This window comes from Herpailurus yagouaroundi, unplaced genomic scaffold (genome assembly GCF_014898765.1).
Source record: "Herpailurus yagouaroundi ecotype Mexico unplaced genomic scaffold, PumYag 182, whole genome shotgun sequence".
NCBI classification, from domain to species: Eukaryota; Metazoa; Chordata; class Mammalia; order Carnivora; family Felidae; genus Herpailurus; species Herpailurus yagouaroundi.
The window spans coordinates 42,752,370-42,773,603 of NW_024412413.1; the positions used below are offsets into that span (position 1 = coordinate 42,752,370).

General features: G+C 39.6%; 1 long non-coding RNA gene across 1 annotated transcript; it reads left to right on the forward strand.

The window, feature by feature from the left end:
• The first annotated feature begins 7,803 nt into the window (after positions 1-7,803).
• On the forward strand, positions 7,804-20,942 carry LOC121041070 (uncharacterized). Its single transcript, XR_005795554.1, has 3 exons — positions 7,804-7,856; positions 14,406-14,501; positions 19,780-20,942. It is a non-coding gene; the product is annotated as an uncharacterized LOC121041070 (long non-coding RNA).
• The last annotated feature ends 292 nt before the right edge of the window (positions 20,943-21,234 follow it).

A 21,234-nucleotide genomic window follows, 5' to 3' on the forward strand; every position in this document is an offset into this window, starting at 1 on the left:
GCTCAAGTTAAGCGCTTTCCTCATGATTGGCTTGAAAACATGGCCTACCTGGTGGTGAGGGTCTGCTAACAGGTAAGCTGGCAACAGAAACAGAGCAGTCAGTTGAAGGGAGATCTTTGAGAGCATCAAGATGGCATTAAGAGAAAGTCTGATGAGTTCACTTTGTTTCCGTCTCTAAAAAATATTTGTAGTCTTTGCTTGCCATCCGTGCTAAATTACTGCTTTCCTCCACACCTCCTGGGCCTCCTACCCCCACCCCAAACAACACAGAGTCGTTTTGGAAAAGAAATGATTAACTCTAAATGTTAGCTGTGGCTGCTTTAGGACATTTGGATCGACTGAAAGAAGAGGCAGAAACTAAGCCAATGGGGTGGGTGACCCATGACAATGACTCAAGTAGTAGGAGAGCCACAGGGCCTATTTGAGACAAAACAGTAATGGTTGGGTGACCTTTATATTTTTTACTGATTACTTCTCATCACTTCTACAAAGGCACTGAGGATGCATTTTACACTTTAGTATAAATTCTGTTAGTTTCACACATTTCACATCATGCCCTGGTACATGTGTGATTTTTTTTTTTTTTTTTTTTTGGTGCTTTCATAAAGACCCAGCTAAGACTCCACAAATACTTTTGGCCCCATGTAGCCTTCCTTGAAAGATGCACTGTAAAGGTACAAGAAAAGATTTTCTGAGTTTAAGTGAATTGAGATCTCCCTCCCTCCATCCCTTCTTTCTTCCATCCTTCCTTCCTTCTCTCTTCCTTCCTCCCCCACCCCTACTTTCTCCTCCTTTTTCTCTTTACTGTTCCAACTCTCCCTTCTTTCCCATGAAAAGAGGAAATGGAAGGAGAAAGGTAGGGCTGGAAACTCTTTATAACTCTTTATCCCTGCCAAGATACGAATATTTAACAATTAATAGTAAAATTTAGACTCTTGAATATAAACAGCTTCCCTTCTCTGCTTTCTGTCAGATGAATAACGCTCCTCTATTCTAGGGGTATGTCTTCCCTAGCTGTATACAGGGAAGGGGAAGAGAGCTCAGTTGTTTCTGTAGCAGTCACCAGGAGCATAGGCTTGCATTCCTGAGCATGCCTCTCCTGGAGGTGAGAGTAGAGAGGCATCTTGGCCTGGGCTGATTCTTCTGCCCCCAGCGTCTATCTGGTGGGGAATATGCAAGCAGCAAAAAGTTCCATTACTGCCCCCTCTAGCCTCCCCTCCATGGGCCTCCCATGGCACCTGGTCTGGTCATGGTCTAAGGGCCTACTGGTTGAATGTGACATTATAAGCAACTGTGGGGGTAGTTTTAGAGACATTTCATCAGTCCCCCTGAAAGTTTTCATCTGATACTTTCTGGTTTGTACTATCTAAAAACAAAAATTTCCCCATCCCTTACCCTTTCTCTCACCAACACTCTGAACGATGCATTTCTGAGCATATATGGATGTTTGTGCTTTTAGTGAGAAAGCATTAGATGGTGGAGAAATAGAGAAGGGGCTGTTAGTATTGTTTTCTGGGTATAATTTAAAGCCAAGTTTAAAAAAATGCTGCCCTCAACCCATGAGGGGTTTGTCAACTCAATAGAGTGGCTTTCAACTTGCAGCAGCATTGTTTTAGAAGGAAAAAATGGAATGGAGAATATCAAGAGTGAGTACTATTTTGTGGAACTTCTATTTCAGCCACACATGCCTGTGAGTGCACACATCAGGGTGTAGAGTGAAGTGCTTTCTTACAGTAGGTCTGTGGAGTTCGAAGCTATTGATTGCAGGTATTCATACCTTCTTGGTTTAATTTAAAGTTGCAAATGTGATCTTTGTAAGATCTTAAATCACTCAGTCACTGAGCTTATGTTTCTAGAGCAACTCCTTTACCTGACCAGAAGTAAAAATTTAATAGATAACAAGGTTAAAATAAATAGTTTAAATATCTATTTGTACCAACTGTATTAACACTGAGCCAGTGGCTTATACAGTTAGCTCTCTACTGCTCCAAATTAACAGCTAGCTGATCACATTTGTAAAGAGGTCATCGGCTTATTTAAAAAAAAAAAAAATCCTTTTGTATTGTATTGGGAAGGTGTGGGAATGTACTGAAATGGTTGTCCGTGGAGATGGGAGGGGCTTTTACTCATTCCAAAGAGCCTTGAAACAAACACGACTTTATGTGGGTCAGGGTTTTCAGTTGTGTCGGGTATGTGTGGTCAAAGGCAGAGCAAAACTTAAAGAGTAAACCCCCTGGTGACATCCTCTGTTCTTTTTGCAGCCACTCAGGCGTCTTGTTTGCAGGGGACAGGATGGGTGACTCCCTGATGTGTTTATCTGATCATCTGGTTATCTGTATGGGGTTCTCCACAATGGGGTTGTGTTAGAGGAAATGCATCTGGGGCTGGTGTTCACAGCTGGAGAGGAGGGCAGCAGAGGCAAGGCTGGCCTTGCTGGGAAGCTCATCTCAAATTGCTGCTGAGGGCACAGAGCTGGTACTGGAATGGGTGGAAACGCTGTGAGTGCCACACATGGCTGTCCCTTCTCTGGTCCCTGCCCAGACCCAAGCTGCTCTTTAGTCTGACAAGGATGGAGGTTTTTTCCCCTTTGGGCAGTCTGCCCCGTATTGTACAGGGGAAGGCACAAAGAAGCCAATTGATTTATAGACTCCTTTTAGGGAAAACAAAACAAAGGAAAACAAAACAAAAGAAACCCCAATGTAACTGAGGCTATTTTTCCATCTGACCTTGGGTTTTGCCTTCCTTGGAAATAGGGCCTCTTGTATGGATTCACAGCTTTGGAAATTCTGCCTGACCTTGAGGGGTCCGTCTTTAGACAGGTCGGTGAGTAATGCTCATTGAAGCTGTTTTTATTTTTTTCTATTCTAGAACTAGCCCACTTCTTCCTCTCAGACAATGTAATGGCTCCCCAGGCTCAGGAGCTGGCAGGTGGCCTAAGAAAATATATTGATGTTCCATTTGGAAACAGACCTTTTAATTCTGTCCTTATTCTTGCCCCTCCTCTGCCTCCTCTAACTGCCCCCAATCTGTTATTTGAGAAGTAGGACAAAGAAATGCAAGAGGAAGGTCTTGACTTGCTGGTGATCACACCAGCTCCCAACGAACAAGAGGGCATCCCCGTATGCTTGGTCTGGACCTCTTGAATATGTTGTCTGCCAGTCTAACTCCTATTTTATGTTCAGGTCTGAAAAGAAAAATAAATGAACATATCGTTATGGGAGCAATTCACCTCAAGTATGGACATCAGAGATACGGCTTTAGCGGGAAAATGCCTCCTGTCTTCTCCCTCCAGGATCTCAGCCTTTATTCTAAGACCTTTGAACTCTCACTGTTGCTAACCGTGGTTAGTGAGAAAGTGGGAAAAGAGGAGGCACATTAAATGCTATGGGTGGGTCCCTAGTGCTTTTCATTCAGTAGAAGAAACTGGACACTCGTGAGGGAGAGGGGGATGGGTCAGCTGTGTCTTCACTGTTAAGCTCCTGGAATATCTAGGTCTCTTGTTTTCTTGTCATCCTGGTATTTGGTCATTAACCCTGCAGGGGATAAAATTAAAACCAGTGAAGATAAACGAAGTTCAAAGGTACACCCTTCCAGTTATAAGATAAATAAGTCCTGGATGTAATATACAGCATGGTAACTATAAAAAATAAAAAAATACAAAACCCACAATATTTCCATTACAGAGTAGATGAATCTGATCATACTTAATGAAAGAGAATTTAGCTCCTCTTTGTCCTCACATGGTAAAAGGAGGGTGTCCACTCGGTCTGTCCTTTATTTTCCAGCCGCTGCCTTTTAGTAATCTGATTTCTCAGGGTATTTGACTAGTCAAGCGTATCCTGACCCTAGTTACTGAAGCAAATTGAGAGTGGGCAGTACATGTGCTCATTATTTTGCTTATTTCCTCGTCTAAACGCAAGAACTATTGCTCACACTCCAAACCTGGGCCAGGACCTAGCATCGACGGTACTGTGTAATTCAAGGTGGGATAGACTCCCTCCCCACTAACTCTCCCACAACCCATTTCACTACCTGCAACTGTACTAGTAGAGAGTTATTCATCGGCCTAAAACCTAGCTTTACTTTTCCCAGGGAGAAGTGATACCAGATTTAAAAAAAAAAAAAAACTTTCTCACTTTTCTTGATTTTTGAAATTGGTATGCATCACAAGTGATGAATATATTACAGTGTTCTTTTTCCCCAACAAAGTTTCATTGAATTTATAATGCATTTTCAGTGGATGGTAGCTTAGAATATTATAAAGATCATATATTGAGCCATTATTAGTTAATCGTATCTGAGTATGAATTATTTTAGAATTTTTATTTCTGAAGTTTATCTGAGAAAAGGGCTTTGTGGAATTAGGAATGTTAATATATTTTTTGTGTTAATATTTATGGATCATCTTACAATGTGCCAGGCTCTGCTTTTGTTAACCGAATCTTGCTTGATCTTTAAAAGAATCCTACAAGGCAGGTATTTTCTATAATAATAATAATAATATTAATAATAATAGAACTAGCCTGCTTAATAGTTACATTATTATATTAATATAATATATTAATTATATTATATATATATTAATATACAATATAATTAATATGTTGATACATAATGTATATTAATATTAATATGTAATATAGATAATATTAATTAATATATAATATATGATAATTATAATTATTATATAATAATTTATTATTATTATTATAGAACTCTGATTCAAATAATTTGAACACCTTTTATTTATTTATATAACAAATATTTATTGGTATTTATTATCTACTAGGTACCAGGCATTCTTTTTAAGTACCAAGGACTCAGAGATGAATAAGGCGGTTAGTGTCTCTGATCTCAGGAAGCCAACTGTGATAAACAAGCAAAAATAAGTGAGATAATTTCAAATATTAAGTGCTCTAAGGAAAATAAAACACAGTGCATCTGGGAATTACTGATTATTGTGGGGCTTACATTTACATAGGTGGAGGGAACAGCAGGTGCAACGCACTGAGACTTTGATTATGGCTTTTTTCAAGGTCACCCAACTAGTGTATGGCTCTGGGTTTTAATCCGTTTCTGCAATAATAAGTGACAGTGGCATGCATGGAAAGTTTTGCTTATTCAAGGTGAAGCCACAAGAGTTATCAGAGCATGTTATTTGCAGATATTTGCGGACTGGAAAGGTGCCAGGACACCTGGACTGCAAGGTCCACCCCCTGTGCTTGGAACACTAGGGACTGCAGAGGAAGTGTTTGTTTGAATCATTTCTGGAAATGGGATTTCTTTGATGTTTTCTCATTCTGTTTGCCTGACGACCACACCAGAATCAGACTTTTTAAAGGCCTCTCTTGCCTAATGAACTAGATGCTTTGGAAAAATCTGCCAAATAATAGAAATATTTCTCTTTCAGCTTAACTGCTGACCCAGACTAGTCAGAGAAATGGCCTTTCAAAGGATAAATCTATGAAATTCCATTTCTGGGGCCAAGTGCCTTGATTTGCATTGAGCATTGTTGTAAATGTCAACCGTCCGGCTCCCACTGTCAGCTTGAATGGCCGGCAGTGTTTATCCTCCCAAGAAAATTGCAGTAAACTTATTCAGCGCATGGTTGGGGGCTGTGAGGCTGTACTGTTTCTTGTTAACCTCAACCATACCCCTCTTATCTGTCCTCCTTCCTTTTTCTCCTGTGAGTCACTTCCAAATATTCCAAAGTTATGATGAAATGCTGACTTCTTCGCTTAGCTGGATTGTTAGTTTTCCTGGGCTACTCTGCTGAGCTGGCATTCCCATGACTGATCCTATGGAAGGGGCTGGGAGGGTAGGAGAATGTGAGCTGGTGGGAGAACGTGAGCCAGTTGAGGGGACTGAACAAAGGAACAATATGTGGCAGTTTCCCTCCCTGCAACTGGAAGTAGATGTGAAGAGCCCAGGGCACAAATTATTCCAAATCAGAAATACCAGAATGCATGTGCTGTCTTGTTTACCACTGTTTCCCCAAGACCTAGAACATAGTGGGTGTTGAATAAATACTTAATGAGTGACCATGATGGCAAGTTATCTACTAGCTTAACCATAGTCTGCATGGTCTCCTTGGTCCCTTTCTCACAATGACTGCTGGGCTTTTGCCAGTTTGCTCTTGAGGAAGGGGTTGAGACTAGAAAGGGAGGGAAGCCTGCTACTATTGCTGGGCTTGATTGGCTGCAGCTATCATGACTCTTTTTTCCAGCTGCAGAGCAATTTGTGTGTGATAAATGGTACAGAAACAATGTCCCTGGCAGCCAACTGGCCCCTCACCAGTTCTTTGCAAAGACCAGCCAGAGACGGCTCTGGTCTTGTGCCAGGCTAGAGAGACGGCAAGAGCAAACCTTGCAGGTTCTTAATCCTCACAGGGGGCTCATCATACCTCTATAGCTGTTGTCTGGGGTCTGGATCTTGGTTGATGAATCCCTTGTGATTTTCCTTTGGAGAATCTATGAAGGAAATGTCATTCTCCCACTTCCCTCTAGCTGTACATGTCTGCTTTAACAGAGAATCGCTTTGCTTTCCTTCCTTTTCTACTCTCATCTCTTTGACTCAGAATGTTCTCTCCCACCGGTTACTTCTTGCTCCTAGAGGTATAAAAGACAAGTTTGGTTTTACAGAAACATCAGGAGGATGAATTAGGTCACTTGAGGGATCTAGACTAATAAATTGGAGTGTCTTAAAATCCACCTGACCTGTCCTTCCATCAAGCTGCATCATACTGAACCGGTCTAGGAAAGATAATGTATATAAATGACACGTTTAGCCCAATGACTGAGGGGTTATGTTACCACGGTTCATGGCTTTTGAGACTCAGACACTTTCACACTTTAATATTTCAGAATTTAAGAGGTATCTTTCTTATAATGCACATCACACATTAATTGGCAGTGTTATTTTTCTTTTTTGGTGGTAGATAAAATAGTGGTGTTTCTTACAATTGATGGAGTACTAGATTTCATTAAACAAGGCAGTTAATTTTGGCCAGAATTGTCTCAGTTTTTTTTATAAGACTTTTTTAAAGAGAAGTCTTAGGTTTATAACAAATTAAGAGGGAGGTATAGAGATTTCCCATATACTCCCTGCCTCCATACATGCATAGCCTCCCCCATTGTCAACATCACTCACCATTTTTTTTTTTAACCAAGGATGAACCTACATTGATACATCATAATCACTCAAAGTCCATGTTTACCTTAGGGTTCACGCTTGGCTTTGTACATTCTTTGGGTCTGGACAAATGTATAATGACTATATCCATTATTATAATAATATACAGAATATTTTTTACTGCCTTATTCATCTCCCCCTCCTGGGGCAACCAGTGATCTTTTTATTGTCTTCATAGTTATACCTTTTCCAGAATATCATATAGTTGGAATCATAGAGTATATAGCCTTTTTGAATTGGTTTCTTCCACTTAGTAGTATGCATTTAAATTTCCTCCATGTCTTTTTGTGGCTTGATAGCTCAGTTTGTTTTAGCACTGAATAAAATCCTCTTGTCTGGATGTACTGCCGTTTGTTTATCCATTCACCTACTGAAGGACTTCTTGGTTGCTTTCACATTTTGGCAATTATGAATAAAGCTGCCATAAACATCCACGTGCAGGTTTTTGCGTGGACATGATTTTCAGCTCCTTTGGGTAAATATCAGCAAGTGTGATTACTGTATCAAATGGTAAGAGTATGTTGTTTTTTAAGAAACCACCAAACTGTCTTCTAAAGAAGTGTTACCATTTTGCATTCTTACCAGCAATCAATGAGAGTTCCTGTTGTTCCAGACTCGCCAGTGTTTGATGTTGTCAGTGTTCCAGATTTTGGCCATTCTGATAGGTGGGTACTGGTATCTCGTTGTTTTAATTTGCATTTCCCTGATGACAAATGATGTGGACTATCTTTTCATATGCTTATTTGCCATCTGTTTATTTTCTTTGATGAGGTATCTATTAAGGTCTTTGGCCCATTTTTAAATTGCATTTGTATTTTTATTGTTGAGTTTTAAGAGTTCTTTGTATATTTTGGGTAACACTCTTTTATCAGATGCTTCTTTTGCAAACATTTTCTCCCAGTCTGTGGCTTGTCTTCTAATTCTCTTGATAATGTCTTTTGCAGACAGAAGTTTCAATTTTAATGAAGTCTGGCTTATTAATTGTTTCTTTTATGGTTTGTGTCTTTGGTGCTATATCCAAAAAGGCATCACTACACCCAAGACCATCTAGGTTTGCTCCTGTGTTATCTTCTAGGAGTTTTATAGCTTTGCATTTTACATTTAGAAATAGAATGTATTTTGAGTTTATTTTTATGAAGTGTGTAAGGTCTGTGTGCATATCAATTTTTTTTTTTTGCATTTTTTGCATCCAGTTTTTCTAGCATTATTTGTTGAAGACACTATCTTTGCTTCATGGTATTGCCTTTGCTCCTTTGTCTAAGATCAGTTGACTATATTTATGTAGCAGTTTGTGTTTTTCAGTCAATTTTTTTTCTATTTAGTCTTAGTCATTCAGACTAATCTAGGAGCAAAATACTCTATAAGCAATCTATTTTTATTATTATTATTTTTTCATCTGGGCATGGAGCCTCACATGGGACTTGAACTCACAACCCTGAGATCAATATCTGAGCTGAGATCGAGTCAGACACTTAACCAGCTGAGCCACCCAGGTGCCCCAATAGACATATTTTTAAATGTGTTTGTAATCATACTTATTATTTTGAATATATGTAGATAGATTTGTATGAAGGAGGAAAGGAGCCAGGAGTGAGAAATTTGGGGTTCTTGTCCTGATTTGGCTTTAGCTAATTATAAGACCTCACATAAATCCTTGCCTTTTTCTCTCTTTTCTTGGCTATAAAATGACTTGTATGCAGTGATGGCAAATGTTTTGGTTTCATAGCTGCCTTTCCCCCCCATGGGTCATTATTCTGAGTCAAAAGCATGAGGGGGCTGATTAATATTTCCTCAGAGTGAGGTTATGTCACAGTGACTTGCCAGAACCTCTCGTGCTAGACCAAATTAGTCTTCTCTGTAAGATAATGATCCTACAACATGAGCATATAATAAGAATTCATGGCTATGGAGTGCCGACTGAGTGCTGGGTATTGCACTATCTGCTTGTTGTGATTGAATTGTGTCTCGCCAAAACCACTGAAGTCCTAACCCCTGGTACTTATGGATGTAACCTTATTTGGAAATGGGATTTTTACAGACGATCAAGTTAAGATGAGGTCATGCTCAGCACAGAGCCTGATGCAGAGCTTGATCCCATGACCCTGGGATCATGACCTGAGCCAAAAATTAAGAGTCAGACACTCAACTGACTGAGCCACCCAGGCACCCCTAAAGATACCACCTTTCTAAAGGGCAGTTTGACAACATGTATTAAGCATCTTCAACTGTGAATATTCTTGGAGCGATTCTAACTTCAGAATTTCTTCTGCCCTTCAGAAATTGTTGGAGCTGGACGAAAAGATCTAGTTACACAAGTGTTTATTGTAGTATAATCTATAACAAGATTGGTTAATATGGTAGAATATTATGTGGTCTTTACAAATCCTGTTGCTAAATGAGAATTTTTAACTGTTTTTGGGTCATGCACCATTTTGAGAATATGGTGGAAACAATCAACTCCCTTCTTGGGAAGAAGACACATAAACACCTACCCAAATTTTGTGTGTAATTTCATAGAATTCATGGACTCTCTGAAGTCCATGCGCAGACTTGGGTTGAAGACTACTACTTTGTAATAGAGAGTAATAATTTGTGATATGGGGAAATAGTGGCAAAAGCACATATGTGCATAGTCACACGAGACTATTTATATGTATAGTTGTTAGCTCTGAGAAATGTTGGAGCTTTTCCGTATTTCTTGGATTTTCCACTGGTAGAATGAATTATCTCAATATTATTTTTAAAGTTACCTTAATATGGAGTAAAAACTACATCGGAGGCTTAGAGAAGTTCCTGAGAAATGTAGAAAAAATTAAAAAAATGAAGAAAAGTGCAAAGGAATAATATTATGTTGCCTACGGTAATAGGTACTCCTATGAGGAGGCACACAACAGTTCTCTGTGCTCTTGGAACATTTAAAGGAAATGGTTATAATTTAAACTAAAGTTTATACTTGGGCAGGAAATAGAATTTCTTTTTCTGTCAGTGCTGTAAAATACTTAGACGGGGCACCAAAGGACAAGTGGGACCTGTGTCCATGAAAATGCAAAAGGTGTAGTAAAAAATTATCAGTCTTTTTGGTTTAAGAATCCCTCTCCCTGAAGGCATGAAACAGAATCAGGTGATTTATCTAGAGCCCTTTTGCTCCATTTGTCTATGTTTTTGAAGCAGGGAACGCTAGTACACAAGAGGGGGAAGCATCGCGGGTACTCAGCAGTCTGCTCCACCCCCACATCCTTTATTGAGGCCCCTTCTCACACAGCCATCAGCTGGATCTCTATTAATAAATATGGGCCAGCAGGGAAACTGGTGATCTAATTTCAGCAAAGCTGAAGTTCATTTTTATGCCCTAGCTTAATCCACATCATTAAGTGAAATATACAGCGGGGAAGATCTGGTCAAGTAAAGTTATCCTCCATGCTCCTGGTTATTAACATTAATAACTTCTCTGGAGGAAAGCACTCTGTTTTTTGGCCAGAATCTTCTGGAGACCTGCTGAATCTGTAGGGGACTTTCTCTAATCCACTCCAAAAGCTTGGCAGTCCTTTGACCTTGTTATTTCTTGTTTCCTATCATGCTTACCATTCTTTTTATGAATCCCAAGTACTTCTGCTAAAAGTATATACCTTATAGCAATTTAGTTTCTACAACAGAATGCACAAACTGGATATCATTGTACACACACACACACACACACGTGCACATGCACGCACACACACAGAGAAACATATACACATATTTATACTACATGTGTAGATGTAGAAGTATGCAATAAAGTTTATGGATAAGAGCATGGGGTCTGTGGACAGACTTTCTGAGTTGGGCTCCTTGTTCTATCACAGCTCTGTGAACTTGGGCAATTTATTTAACCTTAGTAAACTTTATCAAAATGGGTGTAATAATGGTTATCTTCCCGATAGGGTAGTGGTGATGATTAAATGCATTAATACATTATAATATTGCCTGTACTACAGTGCGTGTTTGCTAGCAGTATCAACACTTGCTGAGTGTCCGAAGGTTTATGAGAAATTCTCTGATTTATTGTCCCTCCCAGTTCCAGGTCATGAAATTCTTGCTTGTTCGTAAGGCCACAGAAACCAAGATCTCCTTTGGATATTATATACCTTTCCTAACACTAGCTACTGTAGGGCAGATATGATCCCAATTGTCTCGACTGGTGCTTGGTTATCATGTTGACAGGATGACCCAAAGGCGATTCATGACGTAGAGCTCTCCTACCTTTGGACACCCATGGGAATAGAGTCCTTCTACTTATTCCTAAGTTAACTTATTTGCCAAAGATACCTGAAAAAGAGGTTTCGTCTTAGTTCCAGTCTGAGAACCACAGATTGTCTTGGAAGTGTAGAGTGTCTTTTCTGGTCCTTGGCTTCACTGTCTCATGAATCTAGTCGTGATCATCTCTTAATGTGCTCTCTGCCTTCCAGTAGGCAGCCTGAATTCCTCTTAGGTTTTCTTGGAATCCCAGACTTTCCCAGATGAGCTGGAGGAACTGGTTATATTGAGATGTTGACAAGGATAGTTCACAGAATCATGGATGGGTATCTCTCCCTTCACACAGAAGTAAAATTTCTAAAGTTGTATATAGATAAAATTTTTGTAACGCAAATATAAACTTGTTGGAGCACTGTTCTTTTTTGGGTATGGGTAAGGATTCTGCCATATTCTCAAATATGTCTGAAATATTTTAACCATTTTGATTTCCTGAAGGTTGTATATCCTGGATTTACTGGAATAGCACCTGCTTTATTTATTTCATTCTATTCAATAGAAGTGATTTATTAAATCCACAACCAGAGCAACCTATTTAGCCTTCCACATTGATGTAAATCAAAACCAAAACAAGAACACACCTTTCATGGACCCCAAGTTCTGATATTTGGTTCTGAAAATATGGCCTTTTGGGCCCACAGCCCTTCTGGTTTCACAGGTTTCTCAAAATTGCTACTTAGAAAAAGAGGCCAACATGGTTTGGGAGTCTGACAGTCTCCTCTGAGGTGAAGACAGTGCTTTACTTTTCATACAGGGCATCTCGGATTGAACAGCTCCTTTGGCACCGTTCATCGTGGTGCACTGGGCCCTCTGTACCACGATTGTTGGCTTGTTGGCTCTTCCATCTGTCACAGACAACCAAGAGCAAAGTTTGAGTGATCCTGCCATTCTTTATCCCCAGCTCCTCCTTGCTCTCCATTTCCCAAGGCTGCTCCACTTCCTCCACTGGTTAGCTTCCTCACCTGGGGAAACTTCAAGTCCTTACTGAGTGTCTGTCCCTAGTCAAAGGAAAACTCTGGAAAGCTGTGTTCTTTTTTCTTCTAAAGAAGATTGGAGGGGCTTCTGGGTGGCGTGGTTGGTTAAGCATCTCACTCGATCTCTGCTCAGGTCATGATCTCACAGTGAGCTTGAGCCCCACATCAGGCTCTGCGCTGACAGCGCAATGCCTGTTTGGGATTTTGTCTCTCCTTCTCTCTGCCCCTCTCCAGGTTGTTCTCTCTCTCTGTCTCTCTCCCCCCTCTCTCTCAAATAAATAAACAAATAAACAAAAAAAGAAGATTGGAGAAGCCATCTCTGTGTTGTGTCAAGTGTACGTTTGGCCTGAAGTGCTCCAGTTGTCTAATCTGAGAAGTCTAGAGCTCATCATTCATTTTTATGTCTTTGGGCTGACGGTTCTTTAGCTGGTTTTGACCTTAGGCTAGAAAAGTAAATTACAAAGGATTTAATAGTGCAAATAATAACTTTAATGATGTATAGAAAGGACACCTTGATGGATGAAAGAAGACCTTTAGGGCCAACCTGATCCCTGAAATTAGAGGGAGAAAAGAGTTGGGTCAGGTCAAGTGTTTTTAATCTTTCCAGATCAGAGTTCTGGTTTTGTGAACCCTCTTATGGTTCATAAGCTGTATCTGCTCTAGAACATTTTAGGAATCTTAGCACAAAACCTTCTCTAATAGGCTTCAGAGTTGTCTCAGACTAATTTTCCTTAATTAGATATAATGGATTGTCTGATGAACTATATGACTCTCTGGTCTGGCGGAGGTAATTAGCCATGAATGATTGTACTTGGCCGTTTTTTTTTTTTTTTATTATGCTGGTGTGCCGATTATGTTTTTATTTTTCACAGCTACCATTTGAAGAAGCCTAAAGACTTTACTGAAGTAAATACTGTGTTTCTTTTCTTTTAAAACACCTATTTAAAATCAGAACACCTTTATTTGAGGTCTGCCACATTATACCCCTTCCACCCCTGTGCCCCACTTCACCCCTAGTACTCACTGGTTGTATGATCCTGACAAATCACTCATGCTAAGTCTGTTTTATCAGCTATATAATGGGACTAATAATGATCCTCACGGGGTTAGATGAAATAGTATCACAATACTGTTTAATAAATAATGCTATGTCATGTGCTTTATAAAAAATAATAATGAGAATCTCCAAAGCTTGCATAAGCAATATTTTTCAAACAGTGGGTTGCAGCCCATTACTGCGTCCTGAAACTTACTTACTAGGTTGAGATGACCAGTTAAAAAAAATAGCAAAATAGAGTGGGATAGAAAACATAAGTATGCTCACAGGTAGTAAGGACAAGTGTTTTCACTGAGGGTTGTGAAGTGAAAGTTTATGTATAATGTTGTAATTTTAATGTATTTTTTATTGTGCATGAAGGGCACTGATGTTTGAGAGCTACTGTTTGGGATTTTGTCTCAAAATGGAGACGTTATCGATTGAAACATAAAATTTTGAGCAATTTTATCCACTAGTTTTCCAGCTCCCTTCCTCTGAATTCTTACTGAAGAAAAAAAAATCAGTATTTTGAAGTCCCAGACCCACAGAATCTTAATCAGATACATTAACTGATAATTTTGAAAGCACAGTATTTCTGCCTTTAGCAGACACTGCTGCCTACCTAATTGCTAAGGTCCCACATCTCTTTCTTCCTTACTGCCATCTTGGGGGTACTGTCATAAAACTCAGGGAAGACTGCCATTATCTTCAGTTACAGGGATAAATCCTGACAGCTCTAAGCCAATTTTAATGGTTTTATTTTCGTTGATGGTGATTAATTTTGGAATGGACATGTGACATAGTTCCCGCCACGAGATGCGAGGACTGTTCTCCTGAGGCGCTTCTGAGAATGGTTTCCTTGCAGATAAAAACAAGTCATAGGAAAAGATTCCCTCCTTTTCTTTCTCTACTAGATGTGTCATTCAGTAAAGCCTGGGTATGTGACAGACAACAAGGAACTATTTGAGGACATCCCAGTGGATCGCAGAGCTGAAAGAATGGAATAATGGGTAAGGGATTAAATCCCAAATTTTACTCACCCTGAAGCTAGTCTACATCTACCTTTGACTTCTTTCTAAATGAGATAATACATATTCTTTGTGATTTAATCCATTTTACGTCAGAGTTTCCTGTTGGCTTGCAGCTGGAAATCCCATAGCCAATACACCCAGAACAACATTTTGATTATGTTCCTAAGAAATGTAACCCCTGTCACTGCATATCCTTGGAATATTTTGAGTTCTGTCACATGGCCATTTACAACCTGAGAGCCAGGTGTGAGTCAGAAGGTTCTCTATCATCCTCTTTTAAATCATTATTCCTCACTTTCTTTGGAGTCCTTTCTCTATATAGAGGTTGTTGGTATAGGTGTGTGAGGGAAAGAGATTCTTAACACTTCATGTTGGTATTGTGCTTTGTACCTTTTGAAATAATTTTATATCTATTTTTATTGAACATTCATTAACATATCTATTATCGAACACCTACAAATGCTGGAGGGGTAGGCATTTGGACATACAGTGGTAAGTATGTTCAACATAGTTTGCCTTTCCTGTGAACCTAAAAATTCTCAGTAACTTTGTAAAGTAGGGCAACTTTTATTAAATGTATTGTTTTGTGCATTTATTCATTAATTCACTATGTTTTTGATGAGATTCTGTGTACATGGCAGTACGTCAGGGAATGCAATGATAAACAAAGCAGACATGATTCTTGCCTACTCTACTCTAGCTCTTCCTGATCATTTTGTGAGGGGGTAAATATTATGAATTCATTCACTCAATAAATATTTATAAAATGCCTTCTGTGTGTAGACAAAACTGAAGCCAGAGGTGAAATGACTTAACGTGCATCATACTAGCTACTGAGAAAGCTCAATCTAGCACACAGAAATCTGTGATCTAAGTGACCTTCTCACTTGATCACATTGTCCCTTAGTACCAAGTACGATGAGAATTACTTCCTGAGAACACCTTGCTCAATCTGTAAAAGAATTGGCATCAACGTTGTCTTCTCAAACAAGGCATAGAAAATTAAGCTGGAAAATTCCTCTCAACTTTAAATGTAACCTTTACTTTTATATCCTAGGGGATGAAGCTAGCCCAAATGTTTTTAGTTCAAAAGACTGGGGTTCCATCCAAATGGAAGGTTTGCAAATGAATAAATAGGAGTATTAGGGTCCTTAGAGAAAAGCAAAAATTCTAGAATTTATGAAGGAAATAGCCCTTCACTGTAAGTGGATATTTGTCTGTATTGTATTGCCTCAAAGAGCCCATGTTTTGTATCTCTCTGTGTCATGGGACTTCCTGTGATTGTGTTATTTGTGCCTTTCTTCTCTTCAAATCTTTCTTTAGATTCCTTACTTTTTCTAAAGTGCCTGGCCCTATCTAATATCTCTGACTCAGATCCTGATTCACAAGGACAGAACACATGCTTTAAGGCATAAATATAGGGCATTTAATGCCCAAGAGCCTAGAAGTGTTGAAGTAACATAAATTCTCATAATTTGGAAACAAGGTTAGAAAAGACCACTTTCTGATATGGTAACTACCAAGCATCAATACACCATGACATTAGTTACCTAGAGGAGATATTCCTAGGAAATAGTGTATGTTAAGACAGACAATGATGAAAACAAGAAAACCAAAAAGATTGAATAAATCAAAGAAAAAAAGAAGCTAAAGAAAGTGGTAAAGGATAAGCAGAGAACATGGAGTTAAGAGGATCATCTTTGAACTTCGAAATGACTTGGTCCTAGGAAGTAAAGGTGGTCCCAAGGTCCATGTGCATATGGATTCCAGGTGGCTCTGGGAGGGTGAGAAAGCCCTTGGAAGGGAGCTGATAGGGAAGCTTCCCATCAGTTTACTGGTTCTCTTGGAATCATCTGTCCCTGCTCAGAATACGTATAGAATTTTATCCTCTAATGGTATTGTAACATTCTACTTTGCAGTGTAGTTATCAATTGAGTGAATGGCCCGCCTGGCATCTTTTAGACTGTAGTCTAAAAGGATTGGTGCATTCTTAGTTCTGTTCACCTATTTATAGCTCCAAACATAATTCCTGGTATATGGCAGACAGTCAATGAATGTTCTTGAATGTTCAATCAATGAAATGGAACATGGGTGTGAGTGTGAATATAACTCAAGCATAGAGGTGAAAAGTTGAAATGCGTCATTCTATTTTTATTTCATTTAACTTCCTGAGTGGTTGTTGCTTTTCTTGTTGCAGTATTGTTGCCTTCCAATTTAGCAAATAATCAAATAGTGCAATATTGGAAAGCTAGTTTCCTAATGGAGGCAGAGAAATATGAAAGCAACAAGATAGTGACAAAACGATCATCAGAGGAAAACCCGTTATTTGAATCAGTTTGTTTGTTTGTTTGTTTGTTTGTTTTGTAAGACAGTTACCATAGATTTCTTGGATATGTCCCTGTATATAAGCCAGAGCGTACACACACACACACATTTTGGTTTGTACCCAGTGAGAAATATGCCCATTTTCATGGAAAATGAAATCAGTGTCAAGGTTGCAAATAATTTTCTGTTTGAAAATAGTAGCATCAATGTGTTCTTGCATAGCCGACCTCCAAACAGATTGTGAACATGAAGAGCTTGGCCCAAAATGCCTGAGCTTGAATCTCATCTCTGCCTCTTACTAGCTCCATGCCAAGTTATTTAACCTCTCTGTGCCTCAGTTTCCTAACGCATAAATTGGAAATGATGATAGCTCTGTCTCACAGGGTCCCTGTGAGGATTAATGAGTTAATATATGTTAAGTTATTAGAACAATGCCTGACTTATTATAAGTGTTGACTATTATTATTAACAATCAAACATTACTGATAATATCAAGATTTAATAAAATATTAATAGATTAAAAAATTTAGAGCCACTGCATTTTGTAGTATTAGTAAGTATTGACCAAGAAAATGCACAATTAATTAATTAAAAGCTTTTAAGCTCTTAAAAATTATGCTTTTATTTTTTATTAATTTTTAAACATTTTTTTAAAGTTTATTTTTGAGAGAGAGAGAAAGAGAGAGACAGAGAGAGCGTGCACACGGAAGTGGGGGAGGGACAGAGAGAGAGGGAGACACAGAATTCCAGGCAGGCTCCAGGCTCTGAGCTGTCATGGGGTTCTAACTCATAAACCGCAAGATCATGACCTGAGTTGAAGTCGGCGCTTAACCAACTGAGCCACCCAGCTGCCCCTATAAATTATGCTTTTAAATAAACTTGTATTTTATTAATCAATGGCATTTATATATACATTTGAAACATAACAGTACTGGACATTTATGAATATATGTGGATATACTTGTTTGTGGCATTGTGTGTGCATGTGTGTGTATGGCATTGTTTATTCAGTCTTTGCATGAAGCACAGTAAGTATATGACTTTGTGGCCCTTGAGGGATCCATGATATGTGCAGTCCTCAGTTTGGGAGCCATTGGCTTCCTAAACCTAAATGCTCACTTTATATATCAGTCATACAGATCAGTGCAGATCCTTTTCCTAAAAGATATTAGGTTAAGAATTGATTAAGAATCAAGTACACTTAAACATAGTTTAACCAACAGAACCGGGCTAGGATCTCCCTTAGGCTAGTGGAATTCACTCCATGGTTCCAGGAATCTCGTGGATCTGCTGGAGATTAGTGAAGGAAGAACCAAGGGCAATTTTGTGATTGGAGGTAATGTAGACAGCAGACTGATTAAAAGCACACAGCAACTCTGTGAGGAAGGTGGTATTATTGTTTCTTTTTATAGGTAAGAAAACTGGAGCTCAGAGAGGTTCAGTGACTTGCTGAAAGTCTTACAGTAGAGCTGAGATCCAGATCTGAGATCGGCTGTCACTAGGGCAACATATTTTTATGCTACAGTCCTTCCAATAATGGCTCTCATTTTAAGATAACCTCAGGATTGTGCAGGGTTTTTGTTATATTTTTATTTTGCCTGACCCCTAGCATACATCAATGCAATGCAATGCAATGGGGCGCCTGGCTCAGGTCAGGATCTCAGCTTGTGAGTTCGAGGCCCGCGTCAGGCTCTGTGCTGACAATGTGGAACCTGCTTGGGATTCTATCTCCTGCTCTCTCTTTCCCCTCCCCTGCTCTCTCTCTCAAAATGAATAAACTTAAAAAAAAAGATCGAGCCTGCTTAAATGGCTGTGGGCATGGACCTAAGTCTCCATTACAAAGGTGGTGATGGTACAGCTGATGAAGAGAGTGGTAAGAAAGAGGCCATTCCAAATGGTTTGTTTTTCAAAGAAGGGAATGGAGGTAGATAAGGAAAAACCCTATCAAAATCAAGTAGTGCATATCCAAGGAGTTCTAAGGGAAGGGAAGGCAGGTAGGCTCACAGAGACACAAGGAAAAGAAGGAGGCTAATAGCTAATATGCATCCATCCTGGTTGGGGGGGAGGGAGCTTTTTGATGTAGGGTGGAGTGGGGGAATATGGGAAGGACAGGTGACCCTTAATGATTAAATCAGTTCTTTACCTTTTTTAGCCGCTCCATGTCTGGGCTGGGATGACATTTGAGTGTGTGATCTTGTCTTAGACCAATGTTTGTTTGTTTGTTTGTTTTAAGCTGTTTATCCCTTATTGCTGGCAGCTGGCTCATGGTCCCCCTCTCTTCTACTATACCTCTTACTCTCCAGCCCGTTTTTGGATTTTCTGCCTTTGATGACTCCAGAGGACACTCTCACATTACTTTATCTTATTAAATGTTATTCCTGTGAATGAGGTTTATTAAGCTCCTTCCCTTCATCTCCAATCCTCTTGCTGAGTTCCTGGTGACCTAACAGTGTGTGGAAACGAGTGATTGCTTATTGAGCAATCAGTGCCTACTATGTGTTAGGCACTGAGAAAACCATGCTCGATGAAACAGAGTCCCTCCTTTAAAGAGCTAGTATCCTCTTATGGAGGCGACTTTGTAAGAGGGGAAAACAAAACTGCATATAATACAGTGTAAGAATATAATGTTAAGAATATGTGCGATGCTGAATGTGAACCCCCTTATGCCAATGGAGTCCACTCAACCTTAGGGACATTTTCCCTGTCTGAGAGGTCCTTGTAGGTCATTACCTGGCAGCAGGGAGAATGGAAATGGATGAGTCAGGGACTGTGAAATGATTCCACCTTTTCAGTGAACAGAGGACTGTGTCAGCCCAGAGTTGGCCTCTGTATGGAAGTGCAGAAGAAACAAAAGGTACAATATGTGAGATAATTATGCTTTCCCATCGTAAATTTCTTAATACTGTCTGCACTTCTTCCTCTCCTTACTTAGATTCAAATTGGGTGAGTTAGTCTCAAAAATTTTTTGGAAGAGGATTTAAAAAGAAACTGGATGAAAATCTGTCTGGAAGCTAGTTGGGAGATTATTTTGAAGAGATGATGGTTCCTGGAGCCCGGCTCCTGATTGCTCAAGGAAGTACCTGAGAATAATGAACAGTAATGTTGGGACAGAAGAGAAGCTCAACCCAGAAGTGTTGTTCTGAGCGCCTGGACCCTCCCTGGCAGGAGCAGTTGACCCAAGAGAAGATTTTGCAAATAGGAGGAACCAAAACTTGGCACCAACTTTTGGAAACACAGGTTAACTGATGTCAAGAGATTCAAAATGAAAATGCTTCAGGATAAAAATTTGCTAAATACTAGGAAGACTCAACCTACCTTTGGGAAGCCATCTGTCTAACTGTTAAAGTATCTCTATGGATTTCAAAGTTAAGGAATGACACAAAGGAGGGATATTAAAGTGTTATGTAAATATGCCCCTGTTAGAGTAGGATGTCAATGAAAAGTAACCAAAAGACTGACAGAAAAGACAAGACGGTGGGTCTTTTCTTTTAGCTTCCTTCCCTCCCCTCCCCTCCCCTCCCTTCCCCTTCCCTCCCCTTCCTTTCCCTTCAAATGGAAATTGAATTTCCTGAGATGGGAACTTGCAAAATCTCTGAAGTCCCCAAGTAACAGTGTTGACTCAAGATCCAGAAATAGTGGGAAAGGAAAACTGGCCTGGGAAAAGGTCTACCTGGGCATGGATGGGACAGTTGCTTCTGGGCTGTCTTCAAAAGAGGAACTATATAAAATATGAATCAACAGAGATACAACTAGCTAGGGGCCAGGCACTGTTTAATGCTTGTTATTTATGCTGAACCAGAAGAAACTGTGATCTGGAATTTTGGGGTGGTGGAGTCCCCAGAGCTGTGAATGGTGTCACTGCAATTCGATAAATATTTATTGAATATCTGTGTCCATCAGCACCATGGAGGTACACCAAAAACTCTAAGATTTTTACTTGTATTCTTTGGTCGTATCTGGGCTGTGATTCATGAATTGGATGAAAATGCGATGGGAGTTTTGGATGGATTAAAAAATGCAGCCTGCACGACACTGAGCATAAAATTATTTGCAGATAATTGAGAACTGACCTGATGTCTGAGAATCCAGAGCTTGCTTGGGAGCACATGGAACACATCCAAGGCCCCCAAATCCCATCTCCAAAAAGTTGTGTTATTTTTCTCCTTGCTGTTTCTCAGAGAGCAGTGGGGATTTGAGGGTGGGGTGGAGGGGTGGGACAAGGGTGAGCTTGAAGTTGTATATTAAGGAGAAAAGCCATTTCGAAATTGAGATCTGTGTTTACCAAATATCTGGCTTTAAGGAAACAGTATTTAATCCAAAGTGAAATTGGTGGATTTCACAGATGCATTTACCCCTCTATAATTAAAAGATCAGTCCCGTACAGTTC